The sequence below is a fragment of the Physeter macrocephalus genome, chromosome 5 (assembly GCF_002837175.3).
Source record: "Physeter macrocephalus isolate SW-GA chromosome 5, ASM283717v5, whole genome shotgun sequence".
Lineage (NCBI taxonomy): Eukaryota > Metazoa > Chordata > Mammalia > Artiodactyla > Physeteridae > Physeter > Physeter macrocephalus.
Window position 1 is genome coordinate 58,217,797 of NC_041218.1, and position 7,412 is coordinate 58,225,208.

The window sequence follows — 7,412 nt, forward strand, 5'->3', positions numbered from 1 at the left end:
GACCTGGAGTCTGTCATACAGAGTGAAGTAAGTCAGAAGGAGAGAAACAAATACCATATGCTGACACATATATATGGAATCTAAGAAAAAAAATGTCAGGAACAGATTAGCGGTAGGACAGGAATAAAACACAGACCTACTAGAGCATGGACTTGAGGATATGGGGAGGGGGAAGGGTAAGCTGTGACGAAGTGAGAGAGTGGCATGGACATATATACACTACTAAATGTAAAATAGATAGCTAGTGGGAAGCAGCCGCCCATTGTAAAACAGTTATACTCCAATAAAGATGTTAAAAAAAAATAAAAAAAATAAAAAAATAAAAAAATATATAAAAAAAAGCTAGGAGCTGGTTCTTTGAAAAGATAAACAAAATAGATAAACCTTTAGCCAGACTCATCAAGAATAAAAGATAACTCAAATATATAAAATCAGAATGAAAAAGGAGAAGTTACAACCAACAGCACAGAAATATAAAAGATCATAAGAGATTACTACAATTATATGCCAATAAAATGAACAACCTAGAAGAAATGTATGAATTCCTAGAAACATACCATCTCCCAAGACTGAATCAGGAAGAAATGAAAAAATATGGACAGACTGATTACCAGTAATGAAATTGAATAAAAACCCTCACAACAAAAACCCAGGACCAGACAGTTTCACAGGTGACTTCTATCGAACATTTAGAGAAGAGTTAATGCTTATCTTTCTCAAACTCTTCCAAAAAATTGATGAGGAAGGAATGCTTCTGAATTATGAGGCCAGCATCACCCTGATAACAAATCAGGCAGATACCACAACAAAAGAAAAACTACAGGCCCATATTACCAAGGAACATAGATGCAAAAATCCTCAACAAAATATTAGCACAGGGCTTCCCTGGTGGCGCAGTGGTTGCGCGTCCGCCTGCCGATGCAGGGGAACCGGGTTCGCGCCCCGGTCCGGGAGGATCCCACGTGCCGCGGAGCGGCTGGGCCCGTGAGCCATGGCCGCTGGGCCTGCGCGTCCGGAGCCTGTGCTCTGCAACGGGAGAGGCCACAGCAGAGGGAGGCCCGCATACCACAAAAAAAACAAAAAAAACAAAAAAAACAAAAAAACAAACAAAAAAAAAAATATTAGCAAAGCAAATTCACTAATATATTGAAAGGATCATACACCATGATCAAGTGGGATTTATCCCAGTGATGAAAATTGGTTCAATATCTGTAAATCAATCAATGTGATAGACCACATTAACAAATTTAAGAATAATAATGATATGATCAACTCAATACATTTAGAAAAAGCTTTTGACAATCGATTTATGATAAAAACTCTCAACATAGTTGGTATAGAGGGAACATACCTCAACATAATAAAAGCCATATATGACAAACCTAATGTCAACATCATACTCGGTAGTGAAAAGCTGAAAGCATTTCCTCTAAGATCAGGAACAAGACAAGGATGCCCACTCTTGCTACTTTTATTCAACATAGTATTGGATGTCCTAGTGACAGCAGTTAGACAAGAAAAAGAAATAAAAGTCATCCAAATTGGATAGGAAGAAGTAAAATTGTCCTTGTTTGCAGGTAACATAATACCACATATAGAAGATCCTAAAATGCCACCAAAAAACTATTAGAACTAATCAATGAATTCAGTAAAGTTGCAGGATATAAAATTAATATACAGAAATCTGTTGTGTTTCTAAACACTAACAATGAACTATCAGAAAGAGAAATTAAGAAAACAATCCCATTTACAATTGCATCAAAAATAATAAATACCTAGGAATAAATCTGAGGTAAAAGACCTGTACACTGGAAACTATATGACACTGGTAAGACAAAAACAGATGGAAAGATATATTGTGGTCATGTACTGAAAGAATTAATATTTTTAAAATGACCATACTACCCAATGCAATATACAGATTCAATGCAATCCCTATCAAAATACCAATGGCATTTTTCACAAAACTAGAACAAATAATTCTAAAATTTGTGTGGAACCATGAAAGACCCTGAATAGCCAAAACAATCTTGAGAAAGAAGAACAAACCTGGAGGTATCATGCGCCCTGATTTCAAACTATACTACAAAGCTACAGTAATCAAAACAGTATGGTACTGGCAAAGAAACAGACATATAGATCAATGGAACAGAATAGAGAAACCGGAAAAGAAGCCATGCTTATATGGCCAATTAATCTACAACAAAGGAAACAAGAATATAAAATGGGGAAAAGACAGCCTGTTCAATAAATGGTGTTGGGAAAACTGGACAGCTCCATGCAAAAGAATAAAATTGGACTACTTTCTCACACCATGTATAAAAATAAATTTGAAATGTATTAAAGACTTATATGAAAGACCTAAAACCATAAAACTCCTAGAAGAAAACATAGGCAATACTCTCTTTGACCTCAGTCTTAGTAATATTTTTTGGATATGCCTCTTCAGGCAAGTGCAACAAAAGCAAAAATAAACAAATGAGAATCAAATTAAAACACTTTTGTACAGTGAAGGAAACCATCAATAAAACAAAAAGTCTGCCTACTAAATACGAGAAGATATTTGCAAATGACATATATGATAAGGGGTTAATATCCAAAGTATACAAAGAACTCATACAACTCAATATCAAAAAACAAGCAACCCAAATAAAAAATAGAGAGGACCTTAACAGACATTTTCCCAAAGACATACAGATGGCCAACAGACATATGAAAGGATGCTCAACATCACTAATCATCAGGCAAATGCAAATCAAAGCCACAATGAGGTAACACCTCACACCAATTAGGACAGCTATTATGAAAGAGAAATAACACGTGTTGAAGAGGATGTGGAGAAAAGGGAACCCTTGTACACTACTGGTGGGAATGTAAATTGGTACACAAACTGTGGAAAACAGTATGGAGGTTCCTTAAAAAATTAAAAATAGAACTACCATATTATCTAGCAATTCCACTTCTGGGTATTTTTCCAAAGAAAACAAAAACACTAATTTGAAAAGATAATCACCCCTATGTTCATTGCAGCATTATATTCAATAGCCAAGACATGGAAGCAACCTAAGTGTCCATCAATAGATAAATGTATACAGATGATATGGTATGTACATACATACACATATGCACAATGGACTATTACTCAGCCACAAAAATGAATGAAATCTTGCCATTTGGGACAACATGGATAGACCTAGAGGGTACTATGCTAAGTGAAATAAGTCAGAGAAGGACAAATACCATATGATTTCACTTACATGTGGAATCTATAAAACAAAACAAATGAACAAAAATAAGAAAACAGAAACAGAGTCATATATACAGAGAACAAATGGGTGGTTGCCATATGGGAGAGGGGTGGGAGGATGAGTGAAATAGGTTAGGAAGATTAAGAGGTACAAAATTCCAGTTACAAAATAAATGTGTTGGGCATGAAATGCATAGTGTGGGGAATACAGTCAATAATTATATGAATAGTAATATCTTTGCTGACTAGATTTACAGTGGTGATCATTTTGTAATGTATAGAAATATTGAATCACTATGTTGTGTACCAGGAACTAATTATACTTCAAAAAGAAACTCATAGAAAAAGAGGTAAGATTTCTGGTTACCAAAGGAGATGGGTAAAGTGGCTTGAAGGTGGTCAAAAGGTACAAACTTCCAGTTATAAGATAAATAAGTACTAGGGATGTGATGTACAACATGATTAATATAATTAACATTGTTGTATGTTATATATGAGAGATGTTTAGAGAGTAAATCCTGAGAGTTTTCATCACAAGGAAAAAATATTGCTTTCTTTTTCTTTTCTTTTGTATCTACATGAGATGATGGATGTCACTAAACTCATTGTGCTCATCATTTCATGATGCATGTAAGTCAAATCATTACGCTGTATACCTTAAACTTATATGACATATAAGATATGTCAGTTATATCTTAATAAACTGGAAGAAATTAAAAAGTCAGAAAAATAATCAGGGAGAAGGCTAAATATGGGTAGAAGAGGAAAGAAGGTGAAGCCATGGAGTAAAGTTAGTGCCTAAAATAACTTTTCAATTCTATATACTTTACTAGAATTGGCCTGAAAATTTCATTCTGAGCTTCTTAGCAACGCCATAAAAAATGGAAACATAATTTGTTACATGATTGATCAAACCCACATATATTTATGAACTGTAGGGTTAACTGTAGAGCTTATTAGCTTTTCTAAAGGAAGTTGAAGAGCAGCCCTTTAATCTAAACTGTATTTCCCCCAACTCTTTGTATTACCTTGTTCCTTACTTTGGGGGAAATCAGATGTAAACCCAGGATTTTTAGGAAGAAATAAGAAAGCTGTCATAATTTCAAGTACTTCCTGTAGTCGTCTGTCTTCATCTCTATCTCTGTCTCTGTCTCTGTCTGTCTGTCTCTTATACATATAATTTGACACTAATATCTGAGAAGTTATCAGGGAGTTTTATTTTCTGGCAACTCCTTAGAGTAGATGGTGGAAAGGATCTTTGATTAATGTAAAGTACATCTTTAAATTTTCATTATATGTTCTTTCTGAAGATGCTCCTTACGCCTTGGGGGATTTCATCAATAAAAGTGCCTTTAGTTTTCCACTGCATCTTTTATGGAATGTTGTGACTCCTTCTTCAACTAATATAAAGCAGACTCTGTCACAGCAATGAACAGTCTAGGCTTAAAATATTTTTAGGCTTAAAATATTATTTTGGAGTATATTTCAATTTTCTAATTGAGAAGTAGATTCCTTCCTAGTCAATAAAATGCTGCTATAGAGAGTAATAATACTATTAATAACAGATATTGTACTTACCCAGATTTTTCTTACAAAGTTCTTCCACATAAACGAGGGAAAAACCATATATTTTGGTGTAGGAAACATTCAAACGTCTGTATTTTCTTCTTCCTACGTTGTTAGAGAAAAATACTTTTTTCACTCCAGTTTTTATGAAAGTTTCTCCTCTGCTTCCACTTCAATCTGAACTCTAATCGGCTCAGAAAGGACAGAGTGTTTCTCAGTAATGGGTGTGCCGAAACTGGAAGGTGGGGGAGGAGGAAGCCTGCAGAATTGATTTCAGTTTCGTTTTCCTAGATCTGAAATTACTGAAGTGACTTTTCTCTCTGGAATGATTTTTTTTTTTTTTTTTTGGTAAGCCATTACTCTTCCACCTTCTGGTGTGTTTGGTTAGAAGCCAAAGGTTTAAAATCTGTTCTTTGCTTGAGAGTTTTGAGGGCTGCAGAGAGCCCAGAACTTGGGTAGGGAAGAGCTTATGTTGGCATTTCACTGGCCTTCCTGTGTGGACTATCCATCCATCTCTGTTTTCCTAAAGATAATGTAAAGGAATGGCTTTCGGGGACTTTTTGGAGCTCCCTATAAATGCTAAATTCCTCTGGGTTAGTTCTGCAGGGCAGACCAGGGTGGGAACCCTAGTGGCCACATTGCAGGGATTTTCTTTTCTAATGTCAGCCTCAGGGACAGGCACAGAACAGCCTGAGTGAGAGTGAAGAAAATAGTTAGCATTTAAAACATTGATAGCAAGTGTTAAAATTTATTGTGTGTGCTCAGTTAGCTTTTGGTTTCCACATTCCACTGTTGATTGACACTGGCTTCATTTGTTTTTTAAACATTTATTGGGCACATACTATGTACCAGGCACTGTTCCAAATGCTTTATATTAATTTATTTACTCTTCACAACAATCCTCTGAGGTAGATGCTATTATTATTTCCATTTTACAGCTAAAGAAACTGAGGTGCAGACACGTTAAATAATCTTTCTCTCTCCCCCCACCTCCCTCCTTCTCTTTCTCCAATATGTACTACTGGTTCTGTTTCTCTGGAGAACCCTAATACAAACAGGTTATAAAAATTAACTTCTCTGCTGTCTCAGAGCAGTCTTATTCCCCTAGCTTATCTCATTGCTCACATTCTCTGTGAGGCCAGGTTCCAGATCTTCAGCATGAGCAACCTTTCTCTTCTATCCTGTGTCGCCCTCCTCACGCTGCCTCTCTGACCACCCAGACACAGTGCTTCTCCATTTCTTTATTAGACTATTTCCCCCTTAAGGAGGGGAATTTTAACCTAGTTGTCCTGTCCCTTGAAATTGTAATACTACAGATATGCTGTATATCTGTTTATGTATATCTGTGCTTTATACATAAAAAAGAGCATCATATGCCATTAGGGAATTGCAACTTAAAACAATGAGATACCAATACACACCCATCAGAATGGCCAAAATCCAGAACACTGACTCTGCCAAGGGCTGGTGAGGATATGGAGCAACAGAAACTCTCATTTATTGCTGGGGGGAATGCAAAATGGTACAGCCACTTTCGAAGACAGTTTGGTGGTTTCTTATAAAACTAAAACTACTCTTACCGTATGATCTGGCAATCACACTCCTTGGTATTTACCCAAAGGAGTTGAAAATTTATGTCCACACCAAAAACCTGCACACAGAAGCTTATAGCAGCTTTATTCATAAATGCCAAAGCTTGGAAGCAACTAAGATGTCCTTCAGTAGGTGAATGGATAAATAAACTGGTATATCCAGACAATGGAATCTTTATTCAGTGCCGAAAAGAACTGAGCTGTCAAGCCATAAAAAGACATGGAGGAATATTAAATGCATATTGCTTAGGGAAAGAAGTCAATCTGAAAAGGCTACATACTATATGATTCCAACTATATGATATTCTGGGAAAGGGAAAACTTTGGAGACAGCAAAATTATCAGTGGTTGACAGGAGTTAGGGAGGAGGAAAGGATGAATTTGTGGGGCATAGAGGATTTTTAAGACAATGAAATTATTCTATATGACACTATAATAGGGGATTTATGCCATTATATATGTATTTGCCAAAACCCATAGAAGATACAACACCAAGGGTGAACTATAATGTGAACTATGGCATTTGGGTGATGATGTGTTAGTGTAGGTTCATCAGTTGTAACAAATGTGCTACTCTGGTGAGGGATGTTGATAGTGAGGGAGATTAACTTTGAACACTCTGAAAATATATACCCTGTCCCCCAGAGGGTATATGGGAAATCTCTGTACCTTCCTCTCAATTTTGCTATGAACTTAAAACTACTCTAAAAAAATAAAGTCTATTTTAAAGAAAGTTTTTTTTTTTTTTTTGCTTCCAAGAACAAATTTTTACTCCCTTGGAGGTGATAGCGTCCTAGTTGAGAATGCATGATCTAGACTTGCATATATTGTTTGCTTGGATTCCTCATTACTTCACCCACCATGTTGGTTCAGTCCTGCTATTGCAGGACTTCTTGGGCTAACTGTTTCCTGAAACAGTACTATAGAAAAGGGAAACCAGTTATGCCTTTCCACCTGAGGGGATGGATTCTGCTGGTGAATTCTGATGTTGCCTAGCTCCCCCTCTC

General features: G+C 36.2%; 1 protein-coding gene across 2 annotated transcripts in view; it reads right to left on the reverse strand.

The window, feature by feature from the left end:
* The window catches only part of SAMD9 (sterile alpha motif domain containing 9), a 29,821-nt gene extending 24,783 nt beyond the window's left edge, over positions 1–5,038 (reverse strand). For both annotated transcript variants that reach the window (XM_024129814.3, XM_055084993.1), the window contains exon 1: positions 4,826–5,038. The gene's annotated coding sequence lies outside the window, so the exon portion shown is untranslated. The remainder of the gene's footprint in view (positions 1–4,825) is intronic.
* Between the last annotated feature and the right edge of the window lie 2,374 nt (positions 5,039–7,412).